Source organism: Chiloscyllium punctatum, chromosome 19 (assembly GCF_047496795.1).
Source record: "Chiloscyllium punctatum isolate Juve2018m chromosome 19, sChiPun1.3, whole genome shotgun sequence".
Taxonomy (NCBI): domain Eukaryota; kingdom Metazoa; phylum Chordata; class Chondrichthyes; order Orectolobiformes; family Hemiscylliidae; genus Chiloscyllium; species Chiloscyllium punctatum.
Window position 1 is genome coordinate 12,530,216 of NC_092757.1, and position 18,034 is coordinate 12,548,249.

Genomic DNA, 18,034 nt, shown 5'->3' on the forward strand with positions numbered 1-18,034 from the left:
CTCTCTCACACACTTTGGGACTCTCTGCGATTCCCACGCTCACACACACTCTGGGGTTTCCTCTCTCACACTCTCTGGGATTACATCTCTCTCACTCACTCTGGGATTCCCACTCTCTCACACAATCAGTGGCTCTCTGGGATTCTCTCTCTGTCTCACACACACTCTTGGATTCCCTCAATCACACACACTCTGGGACTGTCTGGGATTCCCTCTCTATCACACACTCTGGGATTCCCTCTCTCACGCACACTCTGGGATTCTCTCTCTCACGCATACTCTGGGATTCCCTCTCTCACGCACACTCTGGGATTCTCTCTCTCATGCATACTCTGGGATTCTCTCTCTCACGCACACTCTGGGATTCCCACTCTCAACACTCACTCTGGCATTCCCTCTCACATACACACTCTGGGATACTCGCACACACACTGGAATTCCTACTCTCTCACACAATCTGGGACGCTCTCGGATTCTCTCTCGCTCACACACACTCTTGGATTCCCTCCATCACACACTCTCGGGGACTCTCTGGGATTCCCTCTCACATACACACTCTGGGTAACTCTCACACATACTTTGGGATTCACTCATTCATACTCTGGGATTCCCTCTCACATACACAGTCTGGGATTCCCTCTCTCACACACACTCTCGGATTCCCTCTCTCACACATTTTGGAATTCTCTCAGACACACACTCTGGGATTCCTTGTCTCACCCACACTCAGGGACACCCTCTCTCAAACATACTCTGGGATTCCCTCTCTCTCACACACTCTGCGAAACGCACACACACACACTCTGGAATTCTCGCACAAACACTCTGGGATTCTCTCACACACACTCGGGGATACTCAGGAATGCCCTCTCTCTCACACTCTCTGGGATTCCCTCCCTATCACACACTATGGGATTCCCTCTCACAAACACACACTGGTTTTCTCTGTCTCTCACACACACAAACATACACACACACACAGGTATTCCCCCTCTCACACACACTCCGGGATTCCCTCTCTCACACACACTCTGAGATTCCCTCGCTCACACACACTCTGGGATTCCCTCTCTCACACACACTCTGGGATTCCGTCTCTCTCACACACTATGGGATTCCCTCTCTCACGCATACACTCAGGGATTCCCTCTCTCACATTCACTCTGGGAAACTCGCACACACTGGAATTCCCACTGTCTCACACAATCTGGGACTGTCTTGGATTCTCTCTCGCTCACACACACTCTTGGATTCCCTCTATCACACACTCTCGGGGACTCTCTGGGATTCCCTCTCACATACACACTCTGGGAAACTCTCACGCATACTTTGGGATTCACCCCATTCATACACTGGGATTTCCTCTCTCACACACACTCTGGGATTCCGACTCTCACACACACTCTGGGATTCCGACTCTCACACACACTCTGGGAAACTCGCACAAACACACTCTGGGATTCACTCACACACACACACACACACACACACACACACACACACACTCTGAGACTCTCTGGGATTCCCTCTCTCACACACGCTCTGGGATTCCCGCTCTCACACACGGTCCGGGATTCCCTCTCTCACACACTCTTTGGGATGCCCTCTCTCAAACACACTCTGGGAAACTCTCACACACACACACACTCTGGGATTCACTCTCACACACACACACACACACACACACACACACACACACACACTCTCTCAGTCTCTCTGGGATTCCCTCTCTCACACACGCTCTGGGATTCCCGCTCTCACACACGGTCTGGGATTCCCTCTCTCACACACTCTTTGGGATGCCCTCTCTCAAACACACTCTGGGAAACTCTCACACACACACACACTCTGGGATTCACTCTCACACACACACACACACACACACACACACACACACACACACTCTCTCAGTCTCTCTGGGATTCCCTCGCTCACACACGCTCTGGGATTACATCTCTCTCACACACTCTGGGATTCCCACTCTCTCACACAATCAGTGGCTCTCTGGGATTCTCTCTCTGTCTCACACACACTCTTGGATTCCCTCAATCACACATACTCTGGAACTGTCTGGGATTCCCTCTCTATCACACACTCTGGGATTCCCTCTCTCACGCACACTCTGGGATTCTCTCTCACACGCATACTCTGGGATTCCCTCTCTCACACACACTCTGGGATTCCCACTCTCAACACTCACTCTGGCATTCCCTCTCACATACATACTCTGGGATACTCGCACACACACTGGAATTCCCACTCTCTCACACAATCTGGGACGCTCTCGGATTCTCTCTCGCTCACACACACTCTTGGATTCCCTCTATCACACACTCTCGGGGACTCTCTGGGATTCCCTCTCACATACACACTCTGGGTAACTCTCACGCATGCTTTGGGATTCACTCATTCATACTCTGGGATTCCTTCTCACATACACACTCTCGGAATCCCTCTCTCACACACAGTCTGGGATTCGCTCACACACAGTCTGGGACACTGGTAAATAGACAAGGTCTTTACTCTGGGGTGGGGGAGTCCAGAACTAGAGGGCATAGTTTTAGGGTGAGAGGGGAAAAACATAAAAGGAGCAACTTTTTCACGCAGAGGGTGGTGCATGTGTGGAATGGGTTGGCAGAGGAAGTGGTGGAGGCTGGTACAATTGCAACATTTACGAGGCATTTGGATGGGTATATGAATAGGAAGGGTTTGGAGAGATATGGGCTGATGCTGGCAGATGGGACTAGAGGGGACTCTCTGGGATTCCCTCTCACATACACACTCTGGGTAACTCTCACACATACTTTGGGATTCACTTATTCATACTCTGGGATTCCCTCTCACATACACAGTCTGGGATTCCCTCTCTCACACACACTTTCGGATTCCCTCTCTCACACATTTTGGAATTCTCTCAGACACACACTCTGGGATTCCTTGTCTCACCCACACTCAGGGACACCCTTTCTCAAACACACTCTGTGATTCCCTCTCTCTCACACACTCTGCGAAACGCACACACACACACTCTGGGATTCCCTCTCTCACGCACACTCTGGGATTCTCTCTCTCACGCATACTCTGGGATTCCCTCTCTCACGCACACTCTGGGATTCTCTCTCTCATGCATACTCTGGGATTCTCTCTCTCACGCACACTCTGGGATTCCCACTCTCAACACTCACTCTGGCATTCCCTCTCACATACACACTCTGGGATACTCGCACACACACTGGAATTCCTACTCTCTCACACAATCTGGGACGCTCTCGGATTCTCTCTCGCTCACACACACTCTTGGATTCCCTCCATCACACACTCTCGGGGACTCTCTGGGATTCCCTCTCACATACACACTCTGGGTAACTCTCACACATACTTTGGGATTCACTCATTCATACTCTGGGATTCCCTCTCACATACACAGTCTGGGATTCCCTCTCTCACACACACTCTCGGATTCCCTCTCTCACACATTTTGGAATTCTCTCAGACACACACTCTGGGATTCCTTGTCTCACCCACACTCAGGGACACCCTCTCTCAAACATACTCTGGGATTCCCTCTCTCTCACACACTCTGCGAAACGCACACACACACACTCTGGAATTCTCGCACAAACACTCTGGGATTCTCTCACACACACTCGGGGATACTCAGGAATGCCCTCTCTCTCACACTCTCTGGGATTCCCTCCCTATCACACACTATGGGATTCCCTCTCACAAACACACACTGGTTTTCTCTGTCTCTCACACACACAAACATACACACACACACAGGTATTCCCCCTCTCACACACACTCCGGGATTCCCTCTCTCACACACACTCTGAGATTCCCTCGCTCACACACACTCTGGGATTCCCTCTCTCACACACACTCTGGGATTCCGTCTCTCTCACACACTATGGGATTCCCTCTCTCACGCATACACTCAGGGATTCCCTCTCTCACATTCACTCTGGGAAACTCGCACACACTGGAATTCCCACTGTCTCACACAATCTGGGACTGTCTTGGATTCTCTCTCGCTCACACACACTCTTGGATTCCCTCTATCACACACTCTCGGGGACTCTCTGGGATTCCCTCTCACATACACACTCTGGGAAACTCTCACGCATACTTTGGGATTCACCCCATTCATACACTGGGATTTCCTCTCTCACACACACTCTGGGATTCCGACTCTCACACACACTCTGGGATTCCGACTCTCACACACACTCTGGGAAACTCGCACAAACACACTCTGGGATTCACTCACACACACACACACACACACACACACACACACACACACTCTGAGACTCTCTGGGATTCCCTCTCTCACACACGCTCTGGGATTCCCGCTCTCACACACGGTCTGGGATTCCCTCTCTCACACACTCTTTGGGATGCCCTCTCTCAAACACACTCTGGGAAACTCTCACACACACACACACTCTGGGATTCACTCTCACACACACACACACACACACACACACACACACACACACACTCTCTCAGTCTCTCTGGGATTCCCTCGCTCACACACGCTCTGGGATTACATCTCTCTCACACACTCTGGGATTCCCACTCTCTCACACAATCAGTGGCTCTCTGGGATTCTCTCTCTGTCTCACACACACTCTTGGATTCCCTCAATCACACATACTCTGGAACTGTCTGGGATTCCCTCTCTATCACACACTCTGGGATTCCCTCTCTCACGCACACTCTGGGATTCTCTCTCACACGCATACTCTGGGATTCCCTCTCTCACACACACTCTGGGATTCCCACTCTCAACACTCACTCTGGCATTCCCTCTCACATACATACTCTGGGATACTCGCACACACACTGGAATTCCCACTCTCTCACACAATCTGGGACGCTCTCGGATTCTCTCTCGCTCACACACACTCTTGGATTCCCTCTATCACACACTCTCGGGGACTCTCTGGGATTCCCTCTCACATACACACTCTGGGTAACTCTCACGCATGCTTTGGGATTCACTCATTCATACTCTGGGATTCCTTCTCACATACACACTCTCGGAATCCCTCTCTCACACACAGTCTGGGATTCGCTCACACACAGTCTGGGACACTGGTAAATAGACAAGGTCTTTACTCTGGGGTGGGGGAGTCCAGAACTAGAGGGCATAGTTTTAGGGTGAGAGGGGAAAAACATAAAAGGAGCAACTTTTTCACGCAGAGGGTGGTGCATGTGTGGAATGGGTTGGCAGAGGAAGTGGTGGAGGCTGGTACAATTGCAACATTTACGAGGCATTTGGATGGGTATATGAATAGGAAGGGTTTGGAGAGATATGGGCTGATGCTGGCAGATGGGACTAGAGGGGACTCTCTGGGATTCCCTCTCACATACACACTCTGGGTAACTCTCACACATACTTTGGGATTCACTTATTCATACTCTGGGATTCCCTCTCACATACACAGTCTGGGATTCCCTCTCTCACACACACTTTCGGATTCCCTCTCTCACACATTTTGGAATTCTCTCAGACACACACTCTGGGATTCCTTGTCTCACCCACACTCAGGGACACCCTTTCTCAAACACACTCTGTGATTCCCTCTCTCTCACACACTCTGCGAAACGCACACACACACACTCTGGAATTCTCTTACAAACACTCTGGGATTCTCTTACACACACTCGGGGACACTCAGGAATGCCCTCTCTCTCACACTCTCTGGGATTCCCTCCCTATCAAACACTATGGGATTCCCTCCCAATCACACACTATGGGATTCCCTCTCACAAACGCACTCTGGTTTTCTCTCTCTCACACACACACACACACACACACACACACACACTGGGATTCCTTCTCTCACACACTCTCTGAGAAACTCGCACACACATTCTGGGATTCCCTCTCTCACACACACTCTGGGATTCCCTCTCTCAACACTCACTCTGGCATTCCCTCTCACATACAAACTCTGGGAAACTCGCACACACACCTTGGGATTCTCTCATTCATACTCTGGGATTCCCTCTCTCACACACACTCTGGCATTCCGACTCTCACACACAGTCTGGGATTCGCTCACACACAGTCTGGGACACTCTAGGTTTCCCTCTCACACACAATCTGGGATTCCCTCTCTCATACACATTCTGGGATTCCACTCTCACACACACTCAGGGATTCTCTCAAACACAATCTGGGATTCCCTCTCTCACAAACAATCTGGGATTCCGTCTCTCTCACATACTATGGGATTCTCTCTCACACAAACTCTGGGAAACTCGCACACACACTGGAATTCCCACACTCTCACACAATCTGGGACACTCTCGGATTATCTTTCTCTCACACACCCTCTTGGATTCCCTCTATCACACACTCTCGTGGACTTTCTGAGATTCCGACTCTCTCACACACTCTCGGATTCCAACTCTCTCACACACACTCTGCGATTCCCTCTCACACAAACACGCTCTGGGATTCACTCACACACACACACACATACACACAGACACACACACTCTGGGACTCCCTGTGATTCCCTCACTCACACACACACTCTGGGATTCCCTCTCTCACACACACACACTGGGATTCCCTCTCTCTCACACACTCTGGGCAACTCGCACGCATACTTTGGGATACTCTCACACACACTCTGGGATTTCCTCTCTCACACACACTCTGGGACTCTCTGGGCTTCCCTCTCTCACACACACTCTGGGATTCCCTCTCTCACACACACTCTGGGAAACTCGCATGCATACTTTGGGATACTCTCACACTCACTCTGGGATTTCCTCTCTCACACACACTCTGGGATTGGCTCTCTCTCACCCACACACTTGGATTGGCTCTCTCTAACACACACTCTGGGATTGGCTCTCCCTCACACACGCTCTGGGATTGGCTCTCTCTCACACACACTCTGGGATTCCCTCCCTCTCGCACACACTCTCGGATTCCCTCTCTCTCACACACTATCTGGATTTCCCTCTCTCTCACACACACTCTGGGATTGGCCCTCTCTCACACACACTCTGGGATTGGCGCTCTCTCACACACACTCTGGGATTCCCTCTCTCTCACACACTCTCTGGGATTCCCTCTCTCCCACATACTCTCTGGGATTCCCTCTCTCACAAACTCACTGGGATTCCGTCTCTCACACACTTGGGGACTCTCTCTCACACACTCGGGGACTCTCAGGGATGTCCTCTCTCACACACACTCTGGGATGGCTCTCTCTCACGCACTCTAGGATTGCCTCTCACACACACACACTGGGACTCTCTGGGATTCCCTCTCTCACACACATCTGGGATTCCCTCTGTCATACACACTCTGGGAAACACACACATACACACACGCACACTGGGATTCTCTCACACTCACTCTGGGATTCCCTCTCTCACACACACTCTGGGATTCCCTCTCTCAACACTCACTCTGGCATCCCCTCTCACACACACTGGGAAACTCGCACACACACCTTGGGATTCTCTCATTCATACTCTGGGATTCCCTCTCTCACACACACTCTGGCATTCCGACTCTCACACACAGTCTGGGATTCGCTCACACACAGTCTGGGACACTCTGGGTTTCCCTCTCACACACAATCTGGGATTCCCTCTCTCATACACATTCTGGGATTCCACTCTCACAGACATGGTGGGATTCTCTCAAACACAATCTGGGACTCTCTGGGATTCTCTCTCTCTCACACACCCTCTTGGATTCCCTCTATCACACACTCTCGTGGACTCTCTGAGATTCCGACTCTCTCACACACTCTCGGATTCCAACTCTGTCACACACACTCTGCGATTCCCTCTCACACAAACACGCTCTAGTATTCACTCACACACACACACACACACACACACATACACATACACGCACACACACACACACACACACACACACACACACACACACACACTGGGTCTCTCACACACACTCTGGGAGACCCTCCCTCACACACACTCTGGGATTCCCTCTCTCTCACACACACACACTCTGGGACTCTCTGTGATTCCCTCACTCACACACGCTCTGGGATTCTCTCTCTCACACACACTCTGTGATTCCCTCTCTCACACTCACACTCTGGGATTCCCTCTCACACACACACACACTGGGATTCCCTCTCTCACACACACTCTGGGCAACTCGCACGCATACTTTGGGATACTCTCTCACACACTCTGGGATTCCCTCTCTCACACACTCTCTGGGACGCTATGGGATTCCCTCTCTCACACACACTCTGGGATTCCCTCTCTCATACATACTCTGGGAAACTCACATGCATACTTTGGGATACTCTCACGCTCACTCTGGGATTTCCTTTCTCACACACACTCTGGGATTGGCTCTCTCACACACACACTCTGGGATTGGCTCTCTCTCTCACACACTCTGGGATTGGCCCTCTCTCATACACACTCTGGGATTCCCTCTCTCTCTCTCTCTCACACACACACTCTGGGACTCTCTGTGATTCCCTCACTCACACACGCTCTGGGATTCTCTCTCACACACACACTCTGTGATTCCCTCTCTCACACACACACACTGGGATTCCCTCTCTCACACACACACTCTGTGATTCCCTCTCTCACACTCACACTCTGGGATTCCCTCTCACACACACACACACTGGGATTCCCTCTCTCACACACACTCTGGGCAACTCGCACGCATACTTTGGGATACTCTCTCACACACTCTGGGATTCCCTCTCTCACACACACTCTGGGACGCTATGGGATTCCCTCTCTCACACACACTCTGGGATTCCCTCTCTCATACATACTCTGGGAAACTCACATGCATACTTTGGGATACTCTCACACTCACTCTGGGATTTCCTCTCTCACACACACTCTGGGATTGGCTCTCTCACACACACACTCTGGGATTGGCTCTCTCTCTCACACACTCTGGGATTGGCCCTCTCCCATACACACTCTGGGATTCCCTCTCTCTCTCTCACACACACACACTCTGGGACTCTCTGTGATTCCCTCACTCACACACGCTCTGGGATTCTCTCTCACACACACACTCTGTGATTCCCTCTCTCACACACACACACTGGGATTCCCTCTCTCACACACACACTCTGTGATTCCCTCTCTCACACACACACTGGGATTCCCTCTCTCACACACACTCTGGGATTCCCTCTCTCACACACACTCTGGGACTCTCTGGGATTCCCTCTCTCACACATACTCTGGGATACCCTCTCTCACACACACTCTGGGAAACTCGCATGCATACTTTGGGATACTCTCACACTCACTCTGGGATTTCCTCTCTCACACACACTCTGGGATTGGCTCTCTCTCACACACACTCTGGGATTGCCTCTCTCACACACACTCTGGGATTGGCTCTCTCTCACATACACTCTGGGATTGTCTCTCTCTCACACACACTGTGGGATTGTCTCTCTCTCACGCACACTCTTGGATTGGCGCTCTCTCACACACACTCTGGGATTCCCTCTCTCTCACACACTCTCTGGGATTCCGTCTCTCACACACTCGGGGACTCTCTCTCACACACTTGGGGACTCTCTCTCACACACTCGGGGACTCTCAGGGATGCCCTCTCTCACACACACTCTGGGATGGCTCTCTCTCACGCACTCTAGGATTGCCTCTCTCACACACACACACTGGGACTCTCTGGGATTCCCTCTCTCACACACATCTGGGATTCCCTCTGTCACACACACTCTGGGAAACACACACATACACACATGCACACTGGGATTCTCTCACTCACACACACTCTGGGACTCTCTGGGAATCTCTCTCTCTCACACACTCTGGGAAACTCACACACACACTCTGGGATTCCCACTCTCCCACACAATCTGGGACTCTCTCGAATTCTCTCTCTCTCTCACACACTCTTGGATTCCCTCTATCACACACTCTCGGGGACTCTCTGGGATTCCCTCTCACACACACACTTTGGGATTCCCTCTCACACACACACTCTGGAATTCCCTTTCACACATACACACACTCTGGGATTCTCGCACACAAACACACTCTGGGATTCCCTCTCTCTCATACACTCTGGGATTCCCTCTCTCTCACACACTCTGGGATTCTCTGATACACACTCTGGGACTCTCTGGGGTTCCTTCTCTCCCACACACTCGGGGACTCCCTCTCACATACTCTGGGACTCTCAGGGATGCCCTCTCTCACACACACTCTGGGATTGGCTCTCTCTCTTACACTCTGGGGCTCACTGGGATTCCCTCTCCCTCACACACTCTGGGATTCTCTCACACACACTCTGGGACTCTCTGGGATTCCCAGTCTGACACACACTCTGGGATTCCTACTCTCAACACTCACTCTGGCATTCCCTCTCACAAACACACTCTGGGAAACTCGCACGCATACTTTGGGATTCCCACTCTCACACACACGCTGGGATTGGCTCTCTCTCACACACTCTGTGACTGTCTGGGATTCCCTCTGTCTCACACACACTGGGAAACACACACACACACACACACACACACACACACACACACACTGGCATTCTCTCACACTCACGCTGGGATTCCCTCTCTCTCACACACTCTGGGACTCTCTGGGATTCCCTCTCTCGCACACACTCTGGGATTCCCACTCTCCCACACAATATGGGACTCTCTCGGATTCTCTCTCTCACACACACTCTGGGATTCCCTCTCTCACACACACACTGGAATTCCCACTCTCTCACACAATCTGGGACTCTCTTGGATTCTCTCTCTCTCTCACACATACTCTTGGATTCCCTCTATCACACACTCTCGGGGACTCTCTGGGATTCCCTCTCACACACTCACACTAGCATTCCCTCTCACATACACACTCTGGGAAACTCGCACGCATCCTTTGGGATTACCACTCTCACACACACGCTGGGATTCCCACTCTCTCACACACGCTGGGATTCCCACTCTCACACACACGCTGGGATTGGCTCTCTCTCACACACTCTGGGGCTCTCTGGGATTCCCGCTATCACACACACTCTGGAATTCCCTCTCTCATACACACACGGGTATTTTTTTTCTCTTCCACAAGCTCGGGGACTCCCTCTCTCAAACACACTCTGGGATTCCCTCACTCACACACACTTTGGGACTCTCTGGCCTTCCCACTCTCACACACACTCTGGGGTTTCCTCTCTCACACACTCTGGAATTCCCACTCTCTCACACTCTCTGGGATTCCATCTCTCACGCACTCTCTGGGATTCCCTCTCTCACGCACTCTCTGGGATTCCCTCTCTATCACACACTCTGGGCTTCCCGCTCTCTCACACTCTCTGGGAAATCTCACACATACTCTGGGATTCTCCCATACACACTCTGGGACTCTCTGGGATTCCCAGTCTGACACACACTCTGGGATTGGCTCTCTCTCTTACACTCTGGGGCTCTCTGGGATTCCCTCTCTCACACACACGCTGGGATTCCCACTCTCACACACACGCTGGGATTGGCTCTCTCTCACACACTCTGGGGCTCTCTGGGATTCCCGCTCTCACACACACTCTGGGATTCCCTCTCTCATACACACACTGGGATTTTTTCTCTCCCACACACTCGGGGACTCCCTCTCTCAAACACACTCTAGGATTCTCTCACTCACACACACTTTGGCACTCTCTGGGATTCCCTCTCTCACACACACTTTGGGATTCCCACTCTCACACACACGCTGGGATTCCCACTCTCAACACTCACTCTGGCATTCCCTCTCACATACACACTCTGGGATGGCTCTCTCTCACACACTCTAGGATTGCCTCTCACACACACACTCTGGGACTCTCTGGGATTCCCTCTCTCACACACTCTGGCAAACAGACACAGGCACACACACACACACACACTTGGATTCTCTCATACTCTTGCCGGGATTCACTCTCTCTCACACACTCTCGGACTCTCTGGGATTCCCTAGCTCACACACACTCTGGGAAACACACAAATACACACACACACTGGGATTCTCTCACACTCACTCTGGGATTCCCTCTCTCTCACACACTCTGGCACTCTCTGGGATTCCCTCTCTCACACACACTCTGGGAAAATCACACACACACTCTGGGATTTCCACTCTCCCACACAATCTGGGACTCTCTCGGATTCTCTCTCACACACACACACTCTTGGATTCCCTGTATCACACACTCTCGGGGACTCTCTGGGATTCCCTCCCACACACACACTCTGGGATTCCCTCTCACTCACACACTCTGGGATTCTCTGATACACACTCTGGGACTCTCTGGGATTCCTTCTCTCCCACACACTCGGGGACTCCCTCTCACATACTCTGGGGCTCTCTGGGATTGGCTCTCCCTCTCACATACTCTGGGGCTCGCTGAGATTGGCTCTCCCTCTCACATACTCTGGGGCGCGCTGGGATTTGGCTCTCCCTCTCACATACTCTGGGCGCACTGTGATTGGCTCTCCCTCTCACATACTCTGGGGCGCGCTGGGATTGGCTCTCCCTCTCACATACTCTGGGGCGCGCTGGGATTGGCTCTCTCTCTTACATACTCTCTCACACCCGCTGGGACTCCCACTCTCTCACACGCGCTGGGACTCCCACTCTCTCACACACGCTGGGACTCCCACTCTCTCACACGCGCTGGTACTCCCACTCTCTCACACGCGCTGGGACTCTCTCTGATTCTGTCTCTCTCACATACACTCTTGGATTCCCTCTTTCACGCACTCTCTGCGACTCCCTCTCTCACACACACACCCTGGGCCTCCCTCTCACACACATACTCGTGGATTTCCTCTCACACACACTCTGGGATTCTCTGGGATGCCCTCTCTCACACACACTCTGGAATTCCATCTCTCACACACACTCTGGGACTCACTGGGATTCTCTCTCACACACACACTCTGGGATTCTCTCACACACACACACATTCTGGGACTCTCTGGGATGCCCTCTCTCTCACACACACTAAGGGAATCTCTCTCTCACAAACACTCTGGGAAACTCGCACGCATACTTTGGGATTCTCTCATTCATACTCTGGGATTCACTCTCTCACACACTCTGGGATTCTCTCACACACACTCTGGGATTCCCATTCACACACACACTCTGGGACTCTCTGGGATTCCCAGTCTGACACACGCGCTGGGATCCAGTCTCTCACACACGCGCTGGGATTCTCTCTCTCACACACGCGCTGGAATTCCCTCTCTCACACACGCACTGGGATTCCCTCTCTCACACACGCGCTGGGATTCCCTCTCTCACACACGCACTGGGATTCTCTCTCTCAATACTCACTCTGGCATTCCCTCTCACATACACTTTCTGGGAAACTCGCACTCATACTTTGGGATCCTCTCATTCATACTCTGGGATTCCGTCTCACTCACACACTCTGGGATTCTGTCTCACTCACACACTCTGGGACACTCTGGGATTTCCTCTCTCACACACACTCTGGGATTGGCTCTCTCTCACACACTCTGGGAAACACACACACACACACGCAAATGGCGTTGCACGGGGTGGGGAAACAGCGTTGGGGGGAAGGCGTTGCACGTGGTTGGGGGTGAACGGCGTTGGGGGGAACAGCATTTCACGGGGTTGGGGAGAAAGGTTTGGGGAACAGCGTTGCATGGGGTAGGGGACAGGGTTGGGGGAACGGCGTTTTACGGGGTTGGGGAACAGTGTTGGGGGGAATGGACTTGCACGGGGTTGGGGGAACGGCGTTGCACGGGGTTGGGGGGAACGGCGTTGCACGGGGTTGGGGGGAACGGCATTGCACGGGGTTGGCGGGACAGGGTTGGGGGACCGGCGTTGCACGGGGTGGGTGTTCAGGGTTGAGGGGGAATGGACTTGCACAGGGTTGGGGGGAACGGCGTTGCACGGGGTTGGGGGGGAACGGCGTTGCACGGAGTTGGGGAGAACGGCGTTGCGCAGGGTTGGGCAAGGATGGGGCTGCATGGGGTTGGGCAGGGACGTCGGGTTGCACAGGGTTGGGGGTACGGCGTTGTGGGGGCGGGGTTGGCGGGGACGGTGTCAGACGTGGTTGATGGGAGCAGCGTTGGACGCGGTTGGGGGTGGGTGAGGGGACAGGCGCCCCCTGTAAATTGAGGTACATCCCACCCAGCCCATCAGAGCCCCCTGTACACATTGACACATTCCCCCCACCTCGCCCCCCCCCACCTCGGAGCCCCCGGAAACACTGACACATTCCTCTGGTGTATTAATCCGTTCCTGACAGTTTGGATAAACATCCCCACAACCACGCTAAATCAGCTGCTCTCAAGCTCCCACTCACAATGAAAGCTATAGCCCCCTCTACAAATGGGTGAAATGAACAATGCAAATGATACCCTTCCATTCCCTACACCAAAGCAGTGACTACTCTTCCAGCTGACAATCTGGGCCTCCAATCAATCTCTCTGCTCTAGGAATTCACTGAGCAAATATTAAAGAAATATCCATTATGAACCTGACAGACCACTTTTCAGGGATACCCCCTGAGGGAGAATGTGTATAGTGGGTATCTCCTGAATTGTCCCAATGGCTGGAAGTGTATCTCCATCGAGATCCTCTGATTCAGAGTCCAGAAACTGGGGTGTGTGGAAGGACAGGACTGTGTGAGCTAGTATATACCACATCTGACTGTGTCAGTCACAAAAATAAATCTCTCAGTTTGAGTCCTGTCATGGTCAGTGAGGATCAGTAATGGACGTCTGATTCCCTGTCTTGGAGAAAATCTTCCTGTTATGCAAGATCAACATTTTAAATTGAATATTCCCACGTATCAGAACTACCTCCAGAGTCAGCGATGAACAACGGACCCTAATTTACACCCAGATATCAATGAGACATAGAACAACAGTCCTTGCTGTTTCAATAGCACAATCACAGCGCCACAGTCAAGCAAATGAGGGGATTGTTTCTCCCAAAACAAACTTTAGCAACACAGACAGAAATATACCATTTAACACCAGGAGCCTGACTGCAGCTTCATCACATTCTTTGTTCTGATTGAAAGTTTGCAGGCAGCACAGTGGCACAGTGGTTAAAACTGCTGCCTCTCAGCGCCAGAGACTCGGGTTCATTTCCCGCCTTTGGCGACTGACTGTGTGGAGTTTACACGTTCTCCCTGTGTCTGCATGGGTTTTCTCCGGGTGCTCGGGTTTCTTCCCACAGTCACAAAGATGTGCAGGTTAGCTGAATTGGCTGTAGTGTTATATGTAGGAGAATGGGTCTGGGTGGGTTACACTTAGACGGGTTGGTGTGGACCTGTTGGACTGAAGGGCCTGTTTCCATACTGTAAATAATCAAATGGAAAACATTAACACTGCTTCTCTCTCTCTCTACATTACCTGCCAGTCTGTTTCAAATTTCCAGCAGCCACAGCATTTGTGTTCATTTTAGGAGCATCATCGTTAACTTTTCAGTACTCACGCAGTTTCTGCAACGTCTTTTGATCCACTTTGTATTGCAAACATTGCAAATTATTCTCTGGAATGTAGTCAGTGATTCCGTTCTTGAAGTGGAAATGATCACAGATTCCCAGGTGTTTGAGTGAAGTCATTTTTCCTTCTCAGTCACTCAGGCTGCTCTCCATTTCTGAGACTGTGACCCATTGTTGGAGATTCCTATCAGCAGAGACAGCTGCCAACATCAATCCTGCCAATCTCTTTGGTCATAATATCCAGTTCAATGAAAACACCTCTTATCACATGCAGTACAGGATCTCTGAATCTCACCCACTTAGTCAACAATCTCCAGAACCAGGAATAACCCGGTGCCCCTCTGTTACAAACACTCTGATGGCAATGTGTGCTCCCTTCAGTGAGGAAAACAAATTTTCAACCATCTGTGTCCATCTGTCTGCCTGAGGTTCCAATAAATGCATTGATGGAAATCACACTGGAAAACCAAATTCCTTTCCAGGTGTTCAAATCACTTCGTGCAGAATTTACAGACAAAGGAAGTCTGTGTTATCGGGAGCATAATCTTATTAGTGACAGTCTGTTGCACACAGCAACCTGATCTTCTCACAAACACAAGCCATTGTTCTATGTTGAAATTGAAATGTGAAGCCAAAAAGGTCATGTAAATAATCTGCTGCTTGTCACTTTAATAAATGAACTTGCTGATAAGATAATGCTCAAAGTGTTATAACGTTGAAGGTGTGTACTGTATCTTTAAGAGGGAGAGAACACTCTTCTGAACTGAGAGCTTCTAACTACCTGTGTACTGTATATGACTGGCCAGCAATCCCAGAGTGTACTGGGAAAGCAAACAAATGTAACATTTGGCTGTGAAATATAGACCTGAGTTGGTTTCTGTTTTGACAATAATTCAAATTTAATCTATCATCTTAAATTATACCCCAAGTTTCCAAAACCCAATCGAATTTGTATTTATTGTTTTGCCAGCATCAAGCCAATGAGATGATCTGTGTGGGGCATATAAAATGCAGACATTTTAAAAATTGGTCAGAGAGTAACTGCTGTCTTGGAGAGTTAACATCTTGCTCGCCAAGAACTTAGGAAAGTCTCTCATTCAAAGGGTACCTTTTCATATGAAACATACTCCGAATAAAAGAAGACAACGGCCCAGGGAGATCCTCAGGCAGACGAAGAAAGACACAAAAGACAAGAGCCGCTATGTACTTTTGAAATTAAGTTGATGTAATTTTAATTAGTGTTATATTGAAATAACATATTGTTATATAGCTGGAGGCAGATAATAAACAGTGAAGAGAAAGAGGGAGCTTAGATTTATGATTAGTTGTTTAATATTCACTTTTCAAGTTAAAAATAATTTGATGCTATTTTCTTTAAATAGTGGAATTTGTGAGTTTTCTGTCACTCAGACTTTAACAGATTACGTGGTGAAGTGAACTTTTCTGGGTGTTTGGTTTAATTAACAGAGGGGTTCACCGTCATGTTGTAACAAAAGAAACACAACAAAGAACAGTACAGCACAGGAACGGGCCCTTCAGCCCATAATGTTGTGCTGAATGTGACACCAAATTAAACTCAACCTTTCTGCCTATCTTTGTTCCATGTCTTTGCATATCCACATGCTTACTCAAAAATCCCTTCAACACCTCTCTCATATCTGCCTCCTATACCATCCCTGGCAGCATGTTCCAGATTCCTACCACTCTCTGACGAAAACATATTAGCCCTCACATCTCCTTTGAGCTCTCCCTCTTTCACCTTAAATGCATGTTCCATAGTAAAGATATTTCAGCTCTGGGTAGAACATTTTGACCGTTAACCCTGTGCATCTCATGATGCTGCGCTGACTGTCCCTAATTAGGCCATTCTTTCCCAAATGTGCATAAATCCTATCCATAAGAATTCTGTCCAAAGCTTCCCAACCACTGAGGTGAGACTCACCGGGCTATAATTTCCTGGATTGTCCCTATTGCTCTTCTTGAAGAGAGAAACACCATAACCTACTCACCAGTCCTCTGTGACCTTTCCAGTGGCTAGCGAGGCCTCCAAAATCTTGGCCAGGACCCCACAAATCTCCTGTCTTGCCTCTCTCAATAGCCTGGGGTAGCTACCATCTGGACCTCGGGATTAATCCACTTTAATGCTCTTCAAGAAATCCAACGCTTTTTTCTCGACCTCAAAATTGCCCAAGCACATTAGCATGCTCCACACAAATCTCACTATCCTCTATATCCTTTTCCTGGGTGAATGCCGATGCAAAGTAATTATTTAGGATCTCGCCCACTTCCAGTGACTTCAAGCACAAGATCCTTCCTTTAGACTTGACTGGCCTGACCTTCTTCCTAGTTATGTGGATGCTGTGGAAAGGGTTCAGAGGAGATTTACTGGGATATGGCCTGGTATGAAAGGAAGGTCTTACAAGGAAAGGCTGAGGGAATGGAGGCTATTTTAGTTGGAGAGAAGAAGGTCGAGAGTTGACTTAATTGAGATGTATAAGATAATCAGAGGGTTAGATCGGGTAGCTATTGTTT